General features: G+C 41.6%; 1 protein-coding gene across 1 annotated transcript in view; it reads right to left on the reverse strand.

Moving 5' to 3' along the window:
• LOC138516660 (proton channel OTOP1-like) overlaps positions 1-27,596 on the reverse strand; it is a 682,031-nt gene that overhangs the window by 139,778 nt on the left and 514,657 nt on the right. The gene's annotated exons all lie outside the window — the stretch shown is intronic.

The following is a 27,596-nucleotide window of genomic DNA, read 5'->3' on the forward strand; positions in this document are numbered from 1 at the left end:
ACAATAGTGCTCCCAAGTGAATCGTCTAGACATTCAGATTGTACACCACAATGTGCCTCTCTTATATACCCAAAACCATCAAGAGTGGAGATGTTTCCACATCCTACTAAGGGAGATGATATGAAACACGATATCATAGGAAATACACAGACGAATATTAGAGCTGCAATTCATCATGCAATGGATGAATACTTAAAAAAAAGAGCTTGCTGCTAAAGAGAATGACACAAAGATGGCCAATGTGAGTATGCTTCCAAAAGAATATGCAACACTTTGCCTCTTTATGCACCTGAACAAAAGAAGCTTGTGCAAAAGAAACAACAAATGCCATTCAATAAATTGTCAAGACACATGCTCAACCAAAATAATAACCATCGATTTATATTGAAATGCTGTGCTGCTCCATTGGAGGCATATGATCTGTGTTGAGCTAGTATCCTGGCAATTTTTGAAGATATACCAGACTTGAGTGATATCACTTCTAATGACATTACTCAGGTTGAATTACTAAATGATTCAAATCTCTCTGTGGTCAGACTGTGGCTGAGCTCAAATGTGGTGCATAACATTCTATGGCAAGCCAGAATTTCACTATTTGCACTGGGTTTCATTCTCCCTATTGACCCTACAATTTATGAAAATCAAAATGATTAAGGGGCTGGGTTAACTTCCACATCCCAAATCCAACAGCCGAAATTATATAATGTTAATGATAAACGTAATTCCAAGACATTATGTCAAAGAAGTCCCCAGACAAATTACAAAGATACAATAAACACACGTTATGCCTCACAACTACCTTTAGAGACTAAAACCATAGAATTTTCAGTCATAAATTGGAATACCTGTGGCCATTGTCATCTGTTGAAAGACTCTTTGCAGTTACTAACATATAACATCATAGCGCTCCAAGAAACCTGGTTCACTACAGCGCCTGTTTGGAACGGATATGAAATTTTTCTGTCCCCCGCAATTAAGGGAACCAAAGGTAGACCAGTATCTGGGCTAATGGTAGCTGTTAGCATTGACTCTGGCTTCAGAATGTTCCCATGGGCCCAACCAAACCCTTTCTTACAAATGGTTAAAATAACTTTTTGTGGTAACATAATGGTCCTAATAAATGTATATCGAAACCCCATGGGATTGGCTGATAACATTTTCTTTTTTTCAGTGAGCTAGATAAATTGCTAAAACTTATACTCCAATCACCTGAGGTTACTAATATCTTCGTTAGTGGGGTTTTGAACCTTAATTGGTTGGCAAAGACATTGAAAAACCAAAACAATGTGTGTGTTAAATGGGAAAAAATTATGAAATCTTGTAATCTACTGATGCTAAATGGTTCGATTAAAAGTGATATCCCGCCCCAGTACACCTGGCAGAGAGGCATGAATACCTCTATTATTGACTGCATGTATGCTGACACTACCACATTTAGTCTAGTGACTAAATTTGAAGTAGTGCATTGCTCCAATAGCGATCATGAAATGCTTACTGAACATTGTTGCTAATTTGGAAGAATTTAAAATCCAAAGCTCAATCTGGAACTTGGAGCAAATGCAGATTTTGGAAGAAGATGTATCATATTTTATCAACGCATCTATTAAATCTAGGGCTCCAGGACCTGACAGACTTAGTAACTTTGACCTTAAACAACATCCCCAGATATGGGCTAAGATCTTGCACACCATTTTCATCCAGGTACTCAAAACTAACGTCATTTCCGATTCCTGGCGAAGATCGGTAATAATACCAATCTTCAAAAAGGGCGATCGTGCCAGTCCATCCAACTATAGGCTGATAGCCCTTTTGGATGTACCAGGCAATATTTTTGCCCGTTTAATAGTGTGAGACCTTAATTAATGGATTATTAACCATTCATACGTAACCCTTGTCAAACCGGATTTCTTGCTGGATTGGGAACCTCAGTCAATTTACTAATCTTGACATCTATCATCAAACACCACCAGGCTAACAATCAAGCATTATATATGGTATTTGTGGACCTACGAGCAGCATTTGACTTAGTCTCACGCAAACTGTTGTTTGACATGAGACAACTGCCCGATCCATATAATTACACTCATTCATGCTCTTCACACCAACACTAGTATTCGAGTGAGATTAAATCTGGAGGGTACCCTATCCTCATCGATTAAAACCTATAGAGGATTACGACAAGGTTGCATTTTAGCTGCAGCATTATTCAGTTATTTTATTGCAGATATGTGCAAAACATTTGGCGAAATTCAATCATACGCCCCAAAGTTAGATCATAAAAAAAACACAGTCTCTTCTTTATGCAGAAGATCCAGTTTTGATATCGAAGACACCTGTCGGGTTACAAAAATTTCATGATGCACTCTCGGACTATTTTGATAAAAATTTACTAACAATTAACTTAGGGAAAACTAAAGTAATGATATGCAATTTGACTACTAAAAACAACTGTAGAAATTTCAAATGGTCAATTCAAGGGAAGCAGCTGGAATGTGTTGAAGAATATACATATCTGGGTGTTGTTATTTCTGGCATTACGAATATAGCGCAAATGACAAACTGGAAGACAAAGTTAAATACAATGATCTCCAAAGCACTTGTAATCCAGGCAAAATTTGGAAAATTTTTCATCATCCCGGCATTAACTTTCTTTAGACAAAAAACAACTCCATTCCTATTATATGGATCAGAAAGCATACCAGTTATATAAGAACTGATATGGGGAAAATTTGAAGCCAAATTTTGTAGACATATCCTTCGTCTCCCAGGTTGTACTCCTATTGCACTTATTCGTAATGAGCTCGGACTGATATCATCGTTAATGCTCGATATTTATGGCAAATAATAAACCTGTTCCGGAAATGCCTTTTAGCATATGATTCAGATATGTTATTAGGGTCCTTATCTCGTTATCTTTTGCAATCCAAAGATGTTTTTGCGGAAAAGTGGCACCATGAAGTAATAAATGCCTTGGATTATGCAGATGCATCAATCGAGGATCTGTTACAAAACCTGATACATGTTAAAACAAAGTTATTCCAATGGGATTGGGTAAGAAACAGATCTAATTGCCTGCGATACCAGGACTTTGATGGAACCGTCTTCATTCACAAGAATATAGTCTCCCTGAATGTTATATGATCGAATCTCCATCGATGCGTCACAGGTCTGACTTCTTGAGAATAAGACTGAATCTATGGCCGACATAAGAAGTTCTAACAAAATGTAACATTATTTTACTGCAAGAAAACTTCTGCCGACTATGTAAAAATGAAGGTCAAGTAGAGTCATTGAGACACATACTGGTAGAATGTCAAGCTTTATGTAAAGAAAGATTACTCTATCTAAAACCTCCTCTAAAAGAACATAGTGATTTTATCACACATACTCTGTGGATGATGATTATGTCTGAGCTGTCTTTACCTTTGAGAATTAGTACCATTTGATTCCTAAGAAATATACCAGTGTTAAATATCCATACAGAAAGGAACTGTTATGATGTATACATTTTTATTTACTTATTTATTTTAAGCAAAGTGTCAATAAGCGCAACAAATTGTATGTATAATTGCTAATGTTAAAGACAAAATATACAAATGAATAGGTCCAATGAAGCTAAGCTCATAGCAAATACTCCCCAAAAAAGTTTAGTCAACCTCTGCATATACAAAGAAGGGATCACTCTTCAGTATAGTATTGTAGAGATAAATCTCACTTTTTTATATATTAACGCTGTGTGAATCAGAGTAAAAATCAACAATTCAGAAAAAGACATCAAAATGGTTTGCTGACACAGAATAACAGAAAACAAAATACATTCAACACACACTATACCAAAACATTTTGGAATAAACTCCAAAATAGTGTGTGTGTAACAAAAACCCAAAGATAATTAGGATTTATCAAGAGATTCACATAATATCGTTTGCATATTCAAAAAGACATTATAAAAACATGTAGAACCATTGTAAAGAACACAAAGATAATTCTGCTTGTGTAATCAGAATAAATCTGCTGTAGGTTAAGGGAGTGGTGAGTCTACACCAGGTGTTTCAGCTGTTTTTCGGTGGGCTAGGTGTGCCTCATCTTTAACATGGCCTTCATCAGGATGGAGTTCTGTGTAGAGTGACGTCTATGCTATGAGTAAATTAATTTCACAGGCACAGTGCTAGAGATGCGTGCGCAGCAAGGGTTCGTCTCTGTATAATCCTCTCAATGGAGGTATCTAAGTCGAAAATAACCAGGTCCAGCGTGGTGTCACAGCGAACAACCGCAGTTTGTACAGCTCTGCAAGTGGCAGAGTGCGCAGCCTCTACGCAGTGATGTACGTGCTGGCCCTCCTCTGCTGCTGAGTCAGACGAGAGCTCGGGGGCCTGGCTACAAAGCGTTAGTAACGTTGTTCGCTGTGACACCACCCTGGACCTGGTTTTTTCGACGTAGATATCTCTTGATAAATCCTAATTATCTTTGGGTTTTTGGACGTATTCATTTGTATATTTTCTCTTTAACTAACCCTCCTGGGTAGAATAGGTTCCATACCAGGAGCCCAACCTATTGTTTCTAATTGCTAATGTTGACATTTCATGTTGGAATGTTCATTTTTCTTATGTTGATTCTTTTTTGTCCCTTAACCTTCTCTTTCCTTTTATGTTATATTGTATATGTATTATAAATAGAAATTGTAAAGTTGACTAGTTTCAGCTAAAACTATTTTAAAAAAAAATGTTCTTTCCCCGCTCTCAGATTTTATGATTTGTCCGCAGACACTGCGGATTTTGTGGTTGAGAGGTATGCAGATGAGACTTAGCAGAGTAAGGGATTGGTCAATAAAGTTTATTGGGTGTGATGTGTAAGGAGAGAGTTTGTCAGAAAGTATGTTTCCTGAGAGGAGAGCACATAGCTATGGCTGTGTGTTTCAGAAAGCAGATTGTTTGGATTTTAGGAGATTTGTGGATAAATTGGTTGGAGGTGCATACAGATCGCTGTGGAGTGGCTGCACATCTTGAATTCCCTCATGTGGAAGTGCACTGGCATGGAGTGCGTGGAATGAAGTGGCTGGATTTGGTACCTCTATGTGCTACTTTGATGACACAGCATCATCTAGATATTATTATTATTATTCATTGTGGAGGAAACAGTTTAGGGCATGTGTCTGGAATCTCTTTGCAATTTGCAATGAAAGAAGGACTTGGGAAAGTCATGGGCATGTATCCAAACTTGAGAGTAATTTTTTCCTGCATTGCACAGAGACAAATGTGGCTGCATTCTTCTTCATTTGGTCCACACATGGAGAAAGCGAGGCGCGATGTCAATAAAGCTGTTTCTGCTTTTTTGAGAGATGTTGGCATGACCTCTTGAGAATGAAAATATTTTGTAGGAAACATATTTTTAGCAGTGATGGAGTACACCTTTTTTGGAATTACAGCAATCCATTTTGCAGTAGGTGTTGACCATTTGAAAACACAAAAAAACACCACAAAAAGGCTCTTTTCAGAGCCACCACTTCCTCCCTGAGAAAAGTGCAATGGTTTTGACAGGGCGGCACTGTACAGATTTTAGATATCCGCGGACTGTCCGCAGACTTCTAAAAATGCACAGAGCCCTGCAGCATTTCATTGACACTTCTATTTTTGAACAGTGTAAGGAGGTTCTGAAAAGAGCCTTTTTTTGTTTTTTGTTCTTTTATATTACACACGGAAAGGAGGGGAAAGTTGGGTAAGGAAGGGACACCAACCACAGGGATTAGAAAGGGCAGGTGTAGAGGAAGATGCAGGGTGGGCCTTATTCAGGTAGTGGGAAGTCCTTCTCATGCTCCTTGACTGCAGTCTCGAAAGCACTTTGAAGGGTCTGCCCCCTGCAGAGTACTGAGTCGCAGTACATATACAATACTTTGACCCTCGAAAGGTAAGGGTCAACAGCATCACGTATGGCCTGTGAGGCAGGTGGAGGGATGCGCTGTCCCACAGGAGTGTCTCTTGTGGTGGCAGGAGCGGAAACGGAGGATGCTGCATGGGAACCCAACCCACTACGTTTATTGCAAAGTACAACCTTACGAATAGCCCCACCGTGGAACGACCTTAGGTGTCGGTTCATTGATTTAGTACAAACCAGACTTGCCACAACTCAGCACCATCTTGCACTGAATGCAGCACACCTTGTTCGCCCAGGCTTTTGGTACTCCATCAAGAGTGGCCACATAACCTCCACACCCAGGATTCACAATGAGTGCTAGTAGTAGGGACTTCCACCGCCTCATCCTCTTCACCCTCTTCATCACTCTACTCTGCATCCTCATGCCTGTTCCACTCTGCAGGCCCTTGGCGATGTGGTGGTGGTGGAGGGGGTGGGGGTGGTGCTGCAGCAGGAACAGCCATTGATGGATGCCATTTTCAAAGTTCCTAGGAACCAGCAAGAACTCAGGACTTGAGGAACAGAAAAGTGCAATCCAGCAGTGTGGAGAAGTGTCTCTCGTGGAAGTCCAAAAACAGGGTGAGGAGCAGCTCTGGGGTGTGGCCTTTTATAGGGGTGCAGGTGCACACTCCATGGTACCCGTGCTGTCTGCGAACACTTCAAACACTAAGAAAGGGCTCAAAAAGTTTCAAAAAGTATGTAGATCCCTAGGGACATTGTCTGGGACATGTGCAAGAGTGAATTTTTACCAGAAAATAACTTGAGTTGCTCAGAAAAGCACGTTTTAAATGTTCAGGGGCCCGGACAGTGTTTGTGAACAAGGACCCACGCCCAGTGTTGGTGCGGTCACATGATGACATCGTAGACACGTTCGCGAATGGGATGGCTGTCCGTAGGACACCAAAAATGCGGGGTCTGTTGAGAGCGTGCGTGCGAGTGTTCTACGGACAGTTTTCCTGTCCCCGTACTAATTAAAAGTGCCACACACATGCGGCGGCCAGTTTTGCACAGGTGCGATGTTCGTAGGACCCAAGAATGTGATACGCATGCGCGCGGATGTCCTATGGACAGTGTTCAGGTCCCTGAACAAATGAAAAGTGCGTCATACATTTGCAGTGCTTCGTGTTCTACGGAAATATTCATTCTGGTTGCGGACAATGCGAATGGGGAGAATGTTCTTAGGACACGTTAATTTGCATAGTTGCAGACATGCAGATGCCTTTAGTGTTCTGCAGACACCCCCATTTTGCCTACGGACAGTGCGAACATGTATAGTGTTCTTAGGACACCCCCATTTTCGTTAATTACGGACAGGCGGACATCTTTTGTCTTCTAAAGACACCTCCATCTTGATTGCGAACATTGCAAACAGGTATAGTGTCCTTAGGACACCCCCATTTTGGTTAATTACGGATATCCGGGACACCCGCGCTGTCCAGGGTCACCCGAACTGCCTTTTTTAAAGAAATAAGCCACAGAGAAATATACTAAAAACACACTTAATATTTTAATATTGTATAAAAGTATAAAAATTACGAAAGAGAGGGGGAAGCAGAAACTGAAACAAATACAGGGGAGTTAGGGGGTTGGACATGATGGATGGTAGGTGATGAAGGAATGGAAGTCTCATCATAACGTTTTTCTTGCTGGGGAGGTTTTGGGGATAGTTGGCTGGGACATGGAGAGGGGGAACAGTGTTAGGCAGGATTATATGCAGTACCCCACACACAATTAAGACTATAAGTGACAGTACTAATTCACCTTTGGTACAAACCTGTACTACACAATAAAGCGGTAGCAATGGCTGAGCAGCCAGACTTATCTCAAGAGCAAGTGAGCAGTATCAAATAGTTACACAAAGGACAGCAATTACTATGATTCAAACAAACATTGTCTCAAGGTTTCTGAGTAAAAGAATATACATGCATTTACACATCAGTTCTAAAACATTTTCTTAAAGTAGAGTAGTTGAAAAATCACACTGTTAATACACCACACCACTCCCAATAGATTTTGGACAAGTTAAGCTCAAAATGAAGTAAGAGTAAAATGGCACTCCAATAATTTAAAAAGGGAGGGAAAGACAAAGTTAGGTAAAAATTGAGCAGTACCAACAGGTAAGTAAGCAGAGCAATCTAGAAAGAGGAACTACAGTGATAGAATCAAAACAAAAGGGCTTAGGGCCGAAGTCAATAGGACAAAAGTATTTCCTCAAGATCACACAGTTCAGGGTAGTTTGCGGATAAGTCTTTGCCAAGATTTCCGATGAAGTTGGTCAGCAGAAAGGTTAGTTGAAAGAGAAGAGAAGGACAAGTCCTCTGATTGGTGAAAGGTTTCACACACCTTCACCGCGGCTGAACAAAACGAACAACGGGATTGGCAAAGTACCTTTAAATGGAGAAGAAGCTGTAGCTGTGGCGGACATTCCTGGCAGGTCCTGCAGGCTCATGGTTCCTGAAGCCACTGTCAGACTGACATGAAGTAAGAAGACTGGAAGGTCCTGCACTGCCCAGGGAAGAAACCAGCAGCAGAGCGAAATGGCAAATAAAAGGTGCGCTCCTTAAAACCCAAGCAGGGTCCAATCTTCCTGGCTATCCGGTTCACTGTAGCTCTTTACAGAAAATTCGACCAGAGGAGGAAGACCTGGCTTGCAGTTTGGGAGAACTGGTTGGTCCCACCAGCTGAAGCGAAGAAGATTCTTGGAAGATATTCTCTTTCATTGGAGTCTGAAGATTCGGACCTGCAGCAGGGCTTCACTGGGCGGTTCAATCGTGGTAGGGGTCCTCTTCTGTCAGCTCCTTTTCGGTTCTCTCATTCCAGTTGTGACTCTGCCTTTCCAGCCCCAGAGCCCTGCTTTTTATGCAGTTTTCCCCTGTTCACACAGCCTGGCTGTCAATCACACAGCAGGGTGGCTGTCCCGCCAGCACAGTCACCTAGTAAATCAAACAGGAGTGCGACTTGGATTATCAAGGGAACCCATGGCAGGGGTCCTAAAACCCCTCCCTTACATCCTGCCTACCGAGACTTTCCCGCGAAAGGACGGTGAACAAAGGAACCAAACCTGGTTTGGCGCGCAGAGAAAAACACGAGAAAGACATTTTCAAAAAGAAATGGTGAATAAACCCAGCCAGAGCCAAATTAAAACAAATATGGTCCCGCAGATTTAAATTCGAGGCAACCAAGATAGCCTAGAACAATACCAAGTTTATTTAAGAGAACTGCGGTAGGAAAAATAGTGTAGTTACCACTGCCACCAGCCAAGACTTGATGAAAAGGGAGCGAAACAATGCTCCAAGAGAAACAGACAAAAAGGGATTAATATTAACCCTTTCCAGTACTCTATGTAAGATAGTTTGTACTGGGTCTGTGGTTTTTATAGAGATTATGGGCCTCATTACAACTTTGGCAGTAGCCATGCCACTATTGGCGGCGTGGCTGCCTCCAAAACCGGGTTCGGGTCCGGGTCCCCTGAATGGGGAATTACCGGGCCATTCAGAGTTTAGAGGGCCCGCTAATTCCTCCCTCAGGCAACCCGGGCTCGGACCTTCCCCATTCCCATTCGATCCCCCATAGGGCTCAATGGGAATGGGTGCAGGGAGCTAACAACGGGCCGATTATGATTGGCCCTTTGTTAGCTCCCTGGTCCCCTCGCGGGACATGGTAAATACACCTGGTTTTACCAGGTGTCCTTACCGGGTCCCGCGAGGGGACCTCGTAATCAGGCGGAATGGGTTTAACGGGTCTGCATCCATTTGCGGCACCCGTTAACCCATTCTGCCAGGGTCGTAATGAGACCCAATGAAAGTTAAAGTTAACTTTACATGTTCTGGGAGACAGTAGTCAGTCCCAGAAAATTGAGTCTGAGTTGGGATGTCTAAAAGACAACCCTGTGTCACTGCACTGAAAGTGCTGTGTAACAAACAGTAAACATATGATGCCTGTGGAGTAGGTGAGGCTCCACACAAGAAAATGTTAAACACACACAGCAAAACACATGTAAGAGTGGGGAAAAAGGTTCACACTCATACCAGGTGAAAAAAATAAATCCTTGAAATCCAGCAAAGCTGCTGAGGGACTCAGTAGGTAAGGGAAATTAGCCATTTTGGAGATTTCTCCCTAACACACATGTACATGTGCGGACAATGATATTCATTTTTTCTTTGTTATTGTCCTCTACAAAGTGTCTTAAAATAATGACATTTTTCATGAACATATCAATTTTTAGTTTCAATCACTGCAGAGGATTTTCTAATGTCTCTCTTGGTATATTATGTTTAGTTTCTGTATGGTCTGTTAAAAAAAAATGTTAAGTACACATAAAGTAATGGTTATTAATTGTCTTATACAGAGAAATGTTGTGTCTACCATTAGTATCACTATCTTCACTCATTTCATACCATGAGAAATGTTCTTCCAGCCATTCCAAAGTACTGGACATTTCTGTTTAAAAAAAAAAATAGTTTTAGTGTACCTAATACAGAAAGTTTATAAATATATCAAATAAATGTAGTGTACTTACTAGTTTCTTGGTAAGTTTTGCTGTTACTGTTGTGAAGGTGTGCTGTTGCTTTTTGCTGTGCAGTTTCTGTGAAGTAATTATGTTGGAGGCATATGTATTTTGTTTTGGTATCATTCTGTTGCATATGCTATTTAAATGGACGGTTGATGTCTGACATGTACAGTTTCCACTTCTTATTTATTATTAGATGTAATGTGTTTATGTGCAGCTTTTTGAAGTTGTTCAGTGTTTCTATTGCATGATACAACAATGTAAGATACCCCCTGAATTTTTTGATATTATTGATGTTGGCCGAGTCCGTCCGCGACATGCGCATAGTCCGCAGACATTAGAACCACTAGCACAGGTAGGGGGTTCAGTATGTTTTATGTTATATGTATATAAACTAAGGGCATCCTAGTAAACATTTATCAAATTTACATTATTTATATATCTATTTTCAGTGAAAAATCGTTGTTACAGGAACATTATGGTTAAGTTGGGCTACTAAAAACCTATGAAATTCTGTAAAAAAACTTTGTTAAAGGGATGTTATGATTAAGTTGCGCTACTAAAAACCTATGAAATTCAGTGAAAAAAACGTTAAAGAGACGTTATGGTTAAGTTATGCTACTAAAAACCTATCATATTTAGTGAAAAAGCGTTGTAGCGCAACTTAACCATAACGTCCCTTTAACATCGTTTTTTTACTGAATGTATATATATATTGCACTCAAAAATGGCAACCAAAAAGCTCTTTTGACTTTATTTTATATTAAGTGCTTCTTTTCTGTGATCCATCGTGCATGAGCTCTCCAAAACCCTTCCTGCACTTACCTCTTTCAGACGAATTGCAGATTCAGGAAGAGAAAATGACAATAGAAGCTGTTTAGATTCCGTACCCTTCAGCACTAATGTAGAGTGCACAGCACAACCTGTATGCAGTATGCAACATTTCTTGACTTAATTGCAATTTTCCCCTGGATGGGACTCCCATGTTGTGGTCATAAGTCATATTCAGACTTGCTTGGGTGCATGTTGGTTAAGGCAGATTTCCTTTTATGTGTAATGTTTCTCCCAGTCGTATACCCCCTACTTTTTGCTTTTGTCTGACCATCCTACCCTGACTTTAACCAGTGGCATCCAGCCTTATGCTGTACTCTGCTAGGCTTTTGATCATTTCGTTAAGGGAAAACTGACATACCCTGAGGACTGTCAGTACTGGGAAACTGTGTTTCCCTTAGTCTTTCACTTTATCATTCTTGGTAACTTTTTATATCAGTGTACAATGTACCTTCCAGTACAATGTGCTGGGTCTCTTTTTCATTTTTAAGGGCCTAGGCAGCCTCAAAGGATTTTTGGTGAATGTACAAGTGTGCCCATGATGGAGCTGGTGGCAGCTGTTACTTTTAAAACATTTTTGATTCTTTTCAATGGTCCTAACTGTGTTTAATGCCCTTGACCCAGGACAGTGGCCAGGACCTAAAATGACCATGCTGCAAAGTCATTTGTTCTGTCCTTTGGCCATTTTGTCCCTTCACCTTCCCCACGTCAAGCAGACCCTGAAAATTCCTTATTTGGTCATGCAAGGTCCTACGCAAACTGAAGCTTTCGTGGGCTTCTGCATGCCTTGTGAGTGTGCGCCCAGGATGTGAGCTACACTGTCTAGTTCCAATACGCATCCTGGGTTCCAGGATGTCTGGTGTGTTGGGATGACTGCGACCACCATGGTCCGTAATTGGTCCACATCTGGGATGGTTGAATGTGAGCAGATGTCCCATTGGATACCCTTCATTTTGACGCCAAACAAATTTTCGATAAGAGAAGCCACCGTACACCCATCCCAGGTCGATCTTCAGAGTTCACACCAAACTTAGTAAAGGAGCCAAGTATCCTGAACTGAAGAAACAGATCTGTGGAACCATGGGTGACTCGCTGGAAGGTTTGGCACCCTGATCCTGCTGTTGTCCCATTGGAGCTCCTTTTTGTCATCGATCATAGAAGGCCAGCAAGGGCGATTTGACCTGTTGGAGTAGTGGGGTGAACTACTCTCGACACCTCCTGCTTAACAAGCCCCTTCAGAAGTATTCCTGTGAACAGTGAACTGACCAGCTCCTATAGGACCCTTGCTTTTGAATCACCGCCATCTCGAGTTTCAACTTGAGACTTCGAAACCAAGCCTACACATCACCTGTGTCACCCCGCTGTGGTGACAAGCTTCGTAAATGCCTTGCTGATGTGTCCCCCTTTGCCTTAAGATAATCTGCAGTGGAACTGGCCCGATACCTTCCCCAGAAGCGGAGGAAAGCCACTGTCCTGCCACGGACTGAGGTCCCAGAATGCGGCCACTGACAGTCAAAGAGACGTACAACTGCTGGACTGGAACATGCGAGCGAACTGGACTTTACTGGTGAAGTTTGGCTCAGACTGTGTTGAGGGTCGGTCAGTACTTGTAACACTTACCGGTGGCCCCTGGTGAATCCATAGACTTTTACTTGTGAGTGTCCCACAAGGGTCACTCACTTTTGATAGGGAAGCCTGTGCTACCATCCTATTCCCGAATCCTGGAAATTGCTCTGCCTCTTTGTGGAGACCCTCTTTGAATAGTGGAACCTTATTCTTCATCCCTCACCCACCTTCCTAGGGACTGGATCCTTGAAGAATTGCCTAAAGTATATTTGCACTGTCTGATCCTCTTCTGTTACAGGTTGCGATCTATACTAGCTTAATATTGCTTTATAATAAGAGTTACTGTATAGATTTTCCCTAGTATTTGCTTGTGTTAGAATTGTTAATGATTACTGTGGTTTCATCTTGTGTTTGACTTAAAAGGCCTTTAATAAATGTATATGTATGTTTGATATATACAACTGACTGAGAGTAATATGTGGTGTTATTTACTGTGTGTGTGCTCATTGTGGACCTTTGATCACCCTCACCCCTCCTGAGACATAGTCTTGACTGCCGCCGATGCTACCTTAATTGGTCTGGCTTGTCCAGAAGGTTACCCTGTACCATGCTCATCCCAGCGCAATCAGCCATTAACCTATTAATCTACAACAGAAAATAAGTCACTCTCCTCACACTGTGAGTTGACAGGAGAACATTTGTAAAGTGACATCATGCATACAGCCTCACAGGAGTGCCCACCACACTCCACCTCCAGGCGCTCACCCAAGTTTTTGATTTTTTGATACATGAAAATGAATAATGGGAGATCAACCTCGGAGGACTGATATGGTCCCGCAGATTTAAATTCGAGGCAACCAAGATAGCCTAGAACAATACCAAGTTTATTTAAGAGAACTGCGGTAGGAAAAATAGTGTAGTTACCACTGCCACCAGCCAAGACTTGATGAAAAGGGAGCGAAACAATGCTCCAAGAGAAACAGACAAAAAGGGATTAATATTAACCCTTTCCAGTACTCTATGTAAGATAGTTTGTACTGGGTCTGTGGTTTTTATAGAGATTATGGGCCTCATTACAACTTTGGCAGTAGCCATGCCACTATTGGCGGCGTGGCTGCCTCCAAAACCGGGTTCGGGTCCGGGTCCCCTGAATGGGGAATTACCGGGCCATTCAGAGTTTAGAGGGCCCGCTAATTCCTCCCTCAGGCAACCCGGCTCGGACCTTCCCCATTCCCATTCGATCCCCCATAGGGCTCAATGGGAATGGGTGCAGGGAGCTAACAACGGGCCGATTATGATTGGCCCTTTGTTAGCTCCCTGGTCCCCTCGCGGGACATGGTAAATACACCTGGTTTTACCAGGTGTCCTTACCGGGTCCCGCGAGGGGACCTCGTAATCAGGCGGAATGGGTTTAACGGGTCTGCATCCATTTGCGGCACCCGTTAACCCATTCTGCCAGGGTCGTAATGAGACCCAATGAAAGTTAAAGTTAACTTTACATGTTCTGGGAGACAGTAGTCAGTCCCAGAAAATTGAGTCTGAGTTGGGATGTCTAAAAGACAACCCTGTGTCACTGCACTGAAAGTGCTGTGTAACAAACAGTAAACATATGATGCCTGTGGAGTAGGTGAGGCTCCACACAAGAAAATGTTAAACACACACAGCAAAACACATGTAAGAGTGGGGAAAAAGGTTCACACTCATACCAGGTGAAAAAAATAAATCCTTGAAATCCAGCAAAGCTGCTGAGGGACTCAGTAGGTAAGGGAAATTAGCCATTTTGGAGATTTCTCCCTAACACACATGTACATGTGCGGACAATGATATTCATTTTTTCTTTGTTATTGTCCTCTACAAAGTGTCTTAAAATAATGACATTTTTCATGAACATATCAATTTTTAGTTTCAATCACTGCAGAGGATTTTCTAATGTCTCTCTTGGTATATTATGTTTAGTTTCTGTATGGTCTGTTAAAAAAAAATGTTAAGTACACATAAAGTAATGGTTATTAATTGTCTTATACAGAGAAATGTTGTGTCTACCATTAGTATCACTATCTTCACTCATTTCATACCATGAGAAATGTTCTTCCAGCCATTCCAAAGTACTGGACATTTCTGTTTAAAAAAAAAAATAGTTTTAGTGTACCTAATACAGAAAGTTTATAAATATATCAAATAAATGTAGTGTACTTACTAGTTTCTTGGTAAGTTTTGCTGTTACTGTTGTGAAGGTGTGCTGTTGCTTTTTGCTGTGCAGTTTCTGTGAAGTAATTATGTTGGAGGCATATGTATTTTGTTTTGGTATCATTCTGTTGCATATGCTATTTAAATGGACGGTTGATGTCTGACATGTACAGTTTCCACTTCTTATTTATTATTAGATGTAATGTGTTTATGTGCAGCTTTTTGAAGTTGTTCAGTGTTTCTATTGCATGATACAACAATGTAAGATACCCCCTGAATTTTTTGATATTATTGATGTTGGCCGAGTCCGTCCGCGACATGCGCATAGTCCGCAGACATTAGAACCACTAGCACAGGTAGGGGGTTCAGTATGTTTTATGTTATATGTATATAAACTAAGGGCATCCTAGTAAACATTTATCAAATTTACATTATTTATATATCTATTTTCAGTGAAAAATCGTTGTTACAGGAACATTATGGTTAAGTTGGGCTACTAAAAACCTATGAAATTCTGTAAAAAAACTTTGTTAAAGGGATGTTATGATTAAGTTGCGCTACTAAAAACCTATGAAATTCAGTGAAAAAAACGTTAAAGAGACGTTATGGTTAAGTTATGCTACTAAAAACCTATCATATTTAGTGAAAAAGCGTTGTAGCGCAACTTAACCATAACGTCCCTTTAACATCGTTTTTTTACTGAATGTATATATATATTGCACTCAAAAATGGCAACCAAAAAGCTCTTTTGACTTTATTTTATATTAAGTGCTTCTTTTCTGTGATCCATCGTGCATGAGCTCTCCAAAACCCTTCCTGCACTTACCTCTTTCAGACGAATTGCAGATTCAGGAAGAGAAAATGACAATAGAAGCTGTTTAGATTCCGTACCCTTCAGCACTAATGTAGAGTGCACAGCACAACCTGTATGCAGTATGCAACATTTCTTGACTTAATTGCAATTTTCCCCTGGATGGGACTCCCATGTTGTGGTCATAAGTCATATTCAGACTTGCTTGGGTGCATGTTGGTTAAGGCAGATTTCCTTTTATGTGTAATGTTTCTCCCAGTCGTATACCCCCTACTTTTTGCTTTTGTCTGACCATCCTACCCTGACTTTAACCAGTGGCATCCAGCCTTATGCTGTACTCTGCTAGGCTTTTGATCATTTCGTTAAGGGAAAACTGACATACCCTGAGGACTGTCAGTACTGGGAAACTGTGTTTCCCTTAGTCTTTCACTTTATCATTCTTGGTAACTTTTTATATCAGTGTACAATGTACCTTCCAGTACAATGTGCTGGGTCTCTTTTTCATTTTTAAGGGCCTAGGCAGCCTCAAAGGATTTTTGGTGAATGTACAAGTGTGCCCATGATGGAGCTGGTGGCAGCTGTTACTTTTAAAACATTTTTGATTCTTTTCAATGGTCCTAACTGTGTTTAATGCCCTTGACCCAGGACAGTGGCCAGGACCTAAAATGACCATGCTGCAAAGTCATTTGTTCTGTCCTTTGGCCATTTTGTCCCTTCACCTTCCCCACGTCAAGCAGACCCTGAAAATTCCTTATTTGGTCATGCAAGGTCCTACGCAAACTGAAGCTTTCGTGGGCTTCTGCATGCCTTGTGAGTGTGCGCCCAGGATGTGAGCTACACTGTCTAGTTCCAATACGCATCCTGGGTTCCAGGATGTCTGGTGTGTTGGGATGACTGCGACCACCATGGTCCGTAATTGGTCCACATCTGGGATGGTTGAATGTGAGCAGATGTCCCATTGGATACCCTTCATTTTGACGCCAAACAAATTTTCGATAAGAGAAGCCACCGTACACCCATCCCAGGTCGATCTTCAGAGTTCACACCAAACTTAGTAAAGGAGCCAAGTATCCTGAACTGAAGAAACAGATCTGTGGAACCATGGGTGACTCGCTGGAAGGTTTGGCACCCTGATCCTGCTGTTGTCCCATTGGAGCTCCTTTTTGTCATCGATCATAGAAGGCCAGCAAGGGCGATTTGACCTGTTGGAGTAGTGGGGTGAACTACTCTCGACACCTCCTGCTTAACAAGCCCCTTCAGAAGTATTCCTGTGAACAGTGAACTGACCAGCTCCTATAGGACCCTTGCTTTTGAATCACCGCCATCTCGAGTTTCAACTTGAGACTTCGAAACCAAGCCTACACATCACCTGTGTCACCCCGCTGTGGTGACAAGCTTCGTAAATGCCTTGCTGATGTGTCCCCCTTTGCCTTAAGATAATCTGCAGTGGAACTGGCCCGATACCTTCCCCAGAAGCGGAGGAAAGCCACTGTCCTGCCACGGACTGAGGTCCCAGAATGCGGCCACTGACAGTCAAAGAGACGTACAACTGCTGGACTGGAACATGCGAGCGAACTGGACTTTACTGGTGAAGTTTGGCTCAGACTGTGTTGAGGGTCGGTCAGTACTTGTAACACTTACCGGTGGCCCCTGGTGAATCCATAGACTTTTACTTGTGAGTGTCCCACAAGGGTCACTCACTTTTGATAGGGAAGCCTGTGCTACCATCCTATTCCCGAATCCTGGAAATTGCTCTGCCTCTTTGTGGAGACCCTCTTTGAATAGTGGAACCTTATTCTTCATCCCTCACCCACCTTCCTAGGGACTGGATCCTTGAAGAATTGCCTAAAGTATATTTGCACTGTCTGATCCTCTTCTGTTACAGGTTGCGATCTATACTAGCTTAATATTGCTTTATAATAAGAGTTACTGTATAGATTTTCCCTAGTATTTGCTTGTGTTAGAATTGTTAATGATTACTGTGGTTTCATCTTGTGTTTGACTTAAAAGGCCTTTAATAAATGTATATGTATGTTTGATATATACAACTGACTGAGAGTAATATGTGGTGTTATTTACTGTGTGTGTGCTCATTGTGGACCTTTGATCACCCTCACCCCTCCTGAGACATAGTCTTGACTGCCGCCGATGCTACCTTAATTGGTCTGGCTTGTCCAGAAGGTTACCCTGTACCATGCTCATCCCAGCGCAATCAGCCATTAACCTATTAATCTACAACAGAAAATAAGTCACTCTCCTCACACTGTGAGTTGACAGGAGAACATTTGTAAAGTGACATCATGCATACAGCCTCACAGGAGTGCCCACCACACTCCACCTCCAGGCGCTCACCCAAGTTTTTGATTTTTTGATACATGAAAATGAATAATGGGAGATCAACCTCGGAGGACTGAGAGAGGCCATTCCGCACAGAGTCCATCTGCTTGCTACACAGACCACATAGTCACATGTATTCTGGGAAGAAACAGCCTACAGATGCTGTCTTACCCTGTCATATTCAGCTGAAATGTGACCGCCCCGGGTACATCAAAGCATCTCAAGAAGGGGGAAAGCACATCTTCCTCCAGCATGGGCAACCTAATTTAAATATCAAAAGCCTCATGGAACTGCTTTCCTTTTGTCTTATCCGGCTGGTGGCAGTGCATACTAACGAGATCATTGAAGTAAGCCTGAAGGAGCTTGGTTGCCAGATAGACAACAGGAAAGGCGGGGCAAACAACCCTTTGGTATGCAATGTGTAAACTTGAAGCTAGTTCCCACCTCTCTGTATGAAAGGCAGTGAATGGCCTGTCTGGGTCCAGCAGTGACTGCAGGTGTCCTTGCTGAGCGGACCCCTTTCATAGGGAAGAAGTATGTGATTTGGGAGAGAAAATAAGTCTGCTCTCTCCACACACTTCAAGGTAAACCCTGCACTTTTCTCAAGAGTCACAGAGGGCTCAGTTAACCAGAGAGACACTTTGATCTGCAACAGACAGGAAGAGCGGTGGTACTTGGGTATGCATTGTCACCGCTTGTCTGTCCTGTTGCAGAGCACTCCAGTCCTGACTTCATGCATAACAGGAGATTGTTGGTGGGGACCCGGGATTGGTCCATTAAGGTAGGCTTAGCCTGCACCAATCAGTGGGGCCCATTTGGCATTAAAAGGGGGCTGAACCCATCACTTAGCAGATCATTCAATGACTTCAACAGGAGTAAGAAGAAGGACTAATTTGGACCCGAGCTGAAGGCAGAGTCTACCTAACATCTTCCACCAGTGAAGGAAAGCAAGGAGTTCCAAGAGGGAAGCAAGATCGCATCAGAAGTATGCTTTGAAGAATGCTGTTTTGCTGTGGGTGCCGTACCTATGCTGTTTGATGGTGAGCCATCAAGAATGAAGGAAATGCAAGAAGCCACCTGAAACTAGGACTTATTATTGTTGGAGAAAGTGAAACGAACACGAGAAACCACACACACTGGGAGGGCTACAAAATACAAGGGCCACAATCATCAGAAGTACCCTTTAAAGTATGCTGTTTTGCTGCGGGTGCAGTCCCTCTGATGTTTCATGGAGCAGCATCAGGAATGATGGAAATGCAAGAGGCTGCCTGAAACTAAGACTTATTATTGTTGGGTGAGACTGTGCTGGAGATACAAGGACTTTAATAAATATTATGGACTGGACTTGAAAAAGGTTTTAACCTTTATTTCATCATCGTATTCATTTTAGAGAAAGTGAAACATACACGGGAAACCAAGCCCACTGAGAGGGCTACTTAATACAGGCGACGCGCAAATCAGTGCGCGCCCATCAGAAGTACGCTTTGAGGTATGCTGTTTGCTGTTCTGCTGGGCGTTGGGTGTTGGGGGAGATATACTTATTAAGTATCAAATGTTAAATATATTGACTATTTGAGCAGCATGTCATAGCGCTATACTGCTGGTCAGAAATGGGTCTCTATTTTAGGAGCTCATCAAGGTTTGTAAAAACAGTAAGTATGTAGCCTAGTTTTGAAATGAATAAAAAACCATGAGCAGCCGTAAAGAAATGTTGGTTGTTCCTCTGGTTTTTACCAAGAGGAGGAAAACACTGGCAAGAGCATTAGCTTCGCCTGTCCCATTATCTCTGGAAACGTAATCTGAGTTGGAGGAAAGAGATTGTGAGGAGGTGGCAGGCGAGTGAAATGAAGCCCTAATGCCAGAAGCCTTAAAGGATCTAGACGGGTGGCTGGGCCCGAGAAGGGGGGGTGTACCCCAGAAGGGAGGGTCCCAGAAAAGAAGGAGGAGTGCCAGGTCACTCCCAATCATTGTATGAAGAAGAGGTTGAGCAAAATGTAGTGGGGGGTTGAAAAGGCTATACAGGCTTAAGAGGAGGAGGGGGAGCCGAGCCCAATGATTACTCATTTTTGGACATCCCGCCTATTTTCTCAAGGAGGAAATTACACTGCAGGCCACGACAGAACATCTGAAAGAGTAGGGAACAGAAGATGTGGAAGAGGAGGAGCCACAGAGCTAATAATTGGGAACCAAGATCTGAACATGATACCAGATACACTCTTGGAAATGAAAACATTGGTAAAGAGTGAATAAAGTTCACATACTGTTTGCTTAAAAGAGATCATTAGTAGTCTCTTGATAAGAGATCAGAGTAGAAATACCAGTGGGATTAGAATAGAAGGTATTGTGATACAGGACCCATTTGTGAAGAAGTAACAAGAAACAGGTACAGAATCAGCGGACGAAGTACGGGATGGGAGTAGGGGTAAGGAAGGGGAAGTGATTGTTGTTCTATCAGATGTACAGATGTTATTATTATTATTATTATTATTATTATTATTATTATTATTATTATTATTATTATTATTATTTTATTTTTTTGATGTTTTAGTTTGGTTACAAACTTTTCCATCAGTGTCTTTAGGATACGATGTGTGAAAAAATTGGAGAAAAGTTAAGAGAAAAGTTAAGAGAAAAGTTAAGAGAAGATAAAAAAAAAAGATTAATCTTGAGGTGTGATTCAGGCGCTTCTTCTATTGAGTTCCAGTATGCTGGAGAGGAACAGAGAGATTGTGTATATATATTTGTTGTTTTTTTTCCACTGAGTATGGCAGCCCATCTTTCTTCTGTATTCATTTGTTGGGCTGAAAGGTCAAAAAAGTTACCAAATTGCTTGCGTTGCGATGCAAGTGACTGACATTCTATGACCAAGTGGAATATGGTTTCCGGTATTGTTTCAGCGTTGCAGAATCGGCAGTAGTTTTGTGATCCGACAATCTGCGTTGTTATTGCAAGATGAGAGTTTGTTGGAAAAATGTTCAGACAGATTCTTAGAAATGTTGATCTGATGGTTTGGTCTGGAAATAATATAAGATACAATGGTGGTTCATGTATTTTTCTGTTGTCTGTATTACATTGAAGGGTCTGTTTGTAGGTATTTTTCATTTCAATGGTTTTTATCCAATCGTTCTGTGGAAGTTTGGTTTTGCCATGTTGTGGGCGCATGATTAGGAGTTCTTCAGATATCTCTTCATTTTCCATTTCTTTAATGATAGCTTTTTTCCATGTTTGTAGCACTGTGTTGTTAAAGGTGTTTGGCTGAGTTTTCAAAATTTTGATTTCAGGAGTTTTCGCGTCAGAGAGGATTTTTCGGTAGATGTCAAGTCTTTTCCAACGTACAATAGATGTAATGGATTGGGTTGCAAGTTCGTATCGTATTCTCGGCATTGGGTACGACTGTGGAAGGTGGAGAATCTTACACCAAAAGGTTGCCTCGAATTTCATCCAGTTTACTTTTTCGGTGGTCATCATTGCTTCTGTTCCGTAACTTATTATAGGAATGTATTTCAGTCTGTAATAGGCGATGATCGGTCTGAATGAAAATTTTCCGTATTTCCTGTGGAGTATGCATCCTTGACGTGCCAGTGTTGGCGACTTTTGTTCTACTTTGTCCAGCCATTGTTCTTCAGTCTTGGATTGGTTAATTAGTATGCCAAGGTATTTGAATGTTGTCACATTTTCTAGTCGGGTTCCACTGATGTTGAATTCTGGTTGATGTGTTGATTTTGGTTGTGGTTTGGTTAAAGTTATTGGCCCTCATTACGAGTTTGGCGGTAACCATGCCGCTATTGGCGGCATGGCTGCTGCCGAAATCCTGTCCGGGTCTGGGTCCTCGGAATGAGGACTTACCGGGCCATTCCAAGTTCGGAAGGCCCGGTAATTCCTCCCTCCAAGGACCCAGACATGGTCCTTCCCTATTCCCATTTCAGCCCCCATAGGGCTGAATGGGAATGGGAGAGGGAGCGAACAACGGGCCATTACGAGATGGCCCGTTGTTTGCTCCCTCTACCCCTCGCGGGACCCGGTAAGCATGCCTGGTTTTCCCAGGCGTGCTTACCGTGTCCCGCGAGGGGAACTCGTAATGCGGCGGTACGGAGTGAACGGCGCCGGCACCTTTTATGGCGCAGTTCACTCCGTACCGCCAGGATCGTAATGAGGGCCATTGTCTTTGTTTTTGAAATGTTGCTTGTTAGCTCATTGTTGTTCATGTGGCTGCTCAGTGATGTCAAGGCGACTTGTAGTCCAGCGGAGGTCATATCAAGCAGGATGATATCATCGGCGTATGCCATAACGGGGACAGGTGTTGAATTTATTTTCGGGGGATTAGTTTGATTAGTGTTCAGGTGTTGTTCGATGTCTGATGTGAACAAATTGAGGATTATTATTATTATTATTATTATTATTATTATTATTATTATTATTATTATTATTATTATTATTATTATTATTATTATTACAAGGATTATTACAAGGAGATGTGATGCTAGATCTGGAAGTGGGAAGCCACTTATATTAGTGACTTCCATCCCCAGCCTAAGTTGCCTAGGCCTCATTACATTAGCCAACATGTGGGGCATGAAAGCATCTGGGAGGTGTAGAAAGAAGGTCGCTCTTCAGAGTCGCATTAGAAGGGGGAGACTGTCAAGGAGAATGTAAACCTAGGAAGGGGGAAATTGAAAAGAAGGATATTCTGATATTGTGCAAACAGGAGGTAGGTTTTGTGGACATGGTGATGGACGAGGGGGAAAGAGTGGTTGAGGAGGCCTATAATGAAGGGACCTGCACTATCCAAATCTGAAGTGAGAAGTTTAGAGAGAAAAATACTGGAAGAGAATAAGAATAAGAATGTAGTTGAACAAAAGGATGTCGTGAAAAATAATTCAGAATGTGTTAACCCAGAAAAGAGTGGGGAGCAAAGGAAAGAAAGGACTGACTTCAAGGGATTACACCTGGGCAGTATGGCATAGGAGAGTTAGATTGTAGGAAGCAAAACCACTACAGAACAGGAGAAGAGAACATGAAAGTGCAAGCAGCAAAGTTATGAAAACCTAAATAGCCAGAGACCCCCAATCTTATTTTGAATTATTTATTGGATGAAGGGGGGCCCGACTCATTGCATAGGATGGGAATACTTGTACTTTTTGATGAGATCCCTGCATTACGCCTGATTACATCTACAGCCATCCAACTGGTTGATTTTATTCACCTTCAATGTTCAATTTTGTAAGGTTTTTCATACATTATAGTGAAAGAAACACTCAGTTTGCAGAAATGTGGGCATGACATAGCAATATTTTAAAATTATATGTACACTCAGCAGGATTCCAGGTGGAGGGAACATTTGGAAAGCGTGGGGAGGGTGAGAGAGAAGGAAGCCGTTTTGAGCTAAGGAGTATCGAGTGGCAAGGGTCCTAATTGGCGATGGTTGGCGTTAACACTAAAAGAGTCGATTGCTCAATTGAAGTCACTAAGCCAGCCACTTTAGAAGAAGAGCCACTTTTAATTTCCTCACCTGGAATACCAGGGGGTATAGTCACCTTCTAAACAACATAAAAGTATGTGAGATGATAAAAGAACATGATATATAGTATTCTTACAAGAAACCCGGGCTATTAATCTTGGATGGCTTTGAGGTTACTAATATTTGTGCTCAGCAGGGGTTGACAGGAAGGTCAAAGGGAGGTGTTGCAGTTGCAATTAAAAAGGGGAGAGAATTACAGAAATTCCATGAATGCAGGATTATGGATAATTTCCTGGGGATTGGGGTAGAGGTAAATGGGGACAATTTGACAACTCAGATACTACTAATTGATGTTTACTGGACATCAGATCTTAATTGGGAAACTGCAAGTGTGAAATTGAGTAAAAGGATTGAGGAGTGGAGCTTAAACCACCTAAGGATGGGGGTTAATCCTTGCATTGGATCTAAACGCTAATTGCAATCTACAAAGGATGGATATTCTGAATTATTTTATGGAGGATCATGGATAGGTGCCGAAACAAAAGAATAAAATAATCCAAGGGGGTGTGTGGTTAACCTTTGCGGAAAGCTGGGGTTAAATACTTTTGCATAATGATTCTCCCACATGGGAGGCAAGGGGCCTAACATATCAAATAGATTATGTATTTTTGTCAACAAATCTGTTTCCCAAGGTACTGGGTCACAAGGTTACATTTGCAGAATTTAGTGAACTCGCGCAAATGAGCATACAGTCGAAATGGATTTTTCAGAAGGTAGAACAAAATGTTAATTTGAGTAAGCTGGTAGTGAATACTAGTGGGAACAGATTGAGATGGACCGCAAAGAACATGAGTCAATTCAACACTTCAATGATGCTAGAATTTAATTCAACCCCTCTTGAAGAAAAAACATCTAAGTACTCTGTCCAGGGTTTTCCCGTATACTTAGTATAAGTGCATTACGGGGTCCAAAAATGAGGGTTCACAAAAGACAGACATGTTTTCAATCTTGAGGTTAAATAAAGGAAAGCCAAACTGCACAGAGAGATCACAGCCATTCAGAGGGTTTGGGGTAATGGTGAAGGAAACGGACAGAAGGTTTGATTATTGAAACAAGGTTGCAAGAACTGGCTTAAGTTTGAACGTGCAAAATGACACCAAATTGATGGAGAAAGAATGCTTGAAAGTATGAATGGAAAGAACGCTAGAGCTTTTTGGGAATTAGTAAACAAATCAGAGGAAAATCCACACATATTGGTAACTAGTGCTCTTTCTGAGGAGGTATGGTTGCCGTATTTTGAGGATATACACAAACTGACCTTCCAGAATTCAAGGAAAAAAAATGATTCCCTCCTACAGTTGGAAATAAGTACCTCAGTCGGTAATATAGCAGCGAAGATTTTGAGAGCCAATCCATCAAGGTCAGGAGGCCAAATAAACTAACTAATACCATTTTGAAACAAAGTGTGGGATTGTGGGCTAAAATTCTTCACATTAAATTTGATAATATCCTTGAATTGCAAGACATACAAGAAACATGGAAAATTTCTTACATGGTGTCTATATTTAAGAAAGGATCTAGATTGCTACCAACTAATTATAGATCTATTGTGATAATGAATGTGGACTCCAAAATCTTTGCTGCTATTGTGTTGGATCATATAGAGGAATGGAGTAGGGAGAACCATATCCTTGATTACAGACAAATTGGGTTTTGAAGGAGTATGGGCACAGACTGCGGAGATTAAAATTGAGTTGTTTGCAGGGACAGGCCTGATCATCAAACAACTCTGCTGTATTTATAGCTTCAATGGACCTTTGTAAGGCTTTTGACACTGTAAATATGAATTTATTGTGGAGGAAGTTGGATCAGTTTGGAATGCCAAAGGGGTTACTGAGCATTATAATGTATCTACACAGAGACTCCAAAATTAAAATAAGATTAAACTCGGAGGGCTTGTTATCCAGGATATGTAGTATATGGCAGGGTTGCATCCTAGGTCCCACATTGTATAATTTGTATGTGGCAGATGTAGGGGTTTCATTGGATAATGAATTGTTGGTTTCCCCACACATGGGTGCATTCAAAATAAACTGGGGGCCCATGCTGATGATTTTATTTTGGTGGATAATACACCTTGAGGTCTGCAAAGATTGATCTCTGCTTTTGGTGAGTACATGAATTCCATAGATCTTGAAATAAACTCTTCCAAAATAGTCATAATGATGGTTGCAAAAGGCCAAGACAAAAAATCATGGAAGTTCCATTGGCATTGTGATGACAGTGGACTGGCTTTAAAAGTTAGCATGCAATATTTGAAGTATCCCATTGGGGCAAGATACAAAAAAGTCTTCTTTAAAAGTTATTTAAAACTGTGAATTACTAGACAAATGCGGCAAACAGATATGAAGTACGGGAAATTTGCGCTTATGCCATGTAGGGAATATCATACATGTAAAGTAGTAACCTGCATATGTTATGGTTTGGAATTCCTAGCAAGAGGAAAGAAGTCTGAAATCAAGGTAATTGAAAGTACATATGGAGGTCTGTGCTTTACTACTTGCCCAAATGTGTTTCAATAAGACACAAGCTGGGTCTACAGTTAATTGCCAGTATTATATCATGGAGTAAAATTGTCATTACTAAGAACATGTGAATCCTCTCCGTAATCGTTTAGAATTGACAAAGGACAGCGGTAGACATTGTAAAAATGGGTTAGAGACGGAATCGCAGTTCCACTTACTACTGCTTTGCCCAGCTTTACTTAGTATGCGGATAAAATGTTTCAAAGGATTCGTAAAAAAGGAATGGATTCAGCAATCACAGTTCTAGTTAACCTTATTACATGGATATTCAATGGGCCTCGTTACGAGTTTGGAGGTAGCCATGCCCTTAATAAGGGCATTGCTGCCCCCAAACTCTGGACTGGTTTCGGGTTCCCTGAATTAGAAATACCGGACCATTCCGACCTTGGAGGGCCCGGTATTTCCCCATTCAAGGAACCTAGACCCAGACCATCTCCATTCCCATTCGAGCCCCCATAGGGCTCAAAGGGAATGGGGAGCATGCAAACAATGGGCACGTTAATAACATGCCCGTTGTTTGCAGCCTGGTCGCCTCGCGGGATCCGTTAAGGATGCCTTGTTTTTCCAGGCATCCTTACCGGGTCCCGCGAGGAGACCTCATAATAGGGCGGTAGGGGGTTAATGGCTCCGGCACCTTTACTGGTGCTGTTAACCCCTTACTGCCCACCTCGTAATAAGGCCCTATGTCACTAAAGTGAAGAGTGTTATCATTCTAAAAAAGTGTTTGCAATATAGATGGAAACCTGAAAATATTAGGATTCAATATTCATTTGTATAGCATAATCTTGAGCTAAAATTGTGATACTTGTGCAAACTAATGATGATGATGTTTTGAATGTAGTAGATGATGGAATGAGAATAACAGGTATAGGAATATTATGGAAATTATTAGAGATTTGGGTTGTTATGTGTATATTTTAAAAATGGTAACGTGAATATGGTGTTTCATTAGTCATTTTAAATGGACTTGTATGATACATTTTGTTTGTCTTTTTTATAAAGGTTTGTATAAAGCAAAAACAAATAATAATAAAAGACATTTAAAAAAGAACTCCAGACAGCACACAGTGTGCCCTGCTAGGTTCTGCTAGCAAGCTTAATAGGTGGGAAGTGCTGGAGAGTCTCTGGACAAAAAGACAAAAGGACAAGGCCATTGCCTGCAAACACTGCCCTGAGCTTTGGACCATCCACCTTGAAAGGATGACACAAGCCCTGTGAAGAAGTTAGGAGGAGTGCCACACAAGCATCAACAAGTGTCCATCTTTAAAGGGCATTTTCAAGACAGTCGAGTCCTTGAACCCCATCCAGCTGCACCGCTGACTGTTGTCATGCGCAGTGAGAAGAGCCGTGCAAGCCGCCTCGACCAGCGTTCCAGATCAGCCAAACTGCAAAAAGACAAAA

This window comes from Ambystoma mexicanum, chromosome 6q, assembly GCF_040938575.1.
Source record: "Ambystoma mexicanum isolate Mex_15411 chromosome 6q, UKY_AmexF1_1, whole genome shotgun sequence".
In the NCBI taxonomy this organism is placed as follows: Eukaryota; Metazoa; Chordata; class Amphibia; order Caudata; family Ambystomatidae; genus Ambystoma; species Ambystoma mexicanum.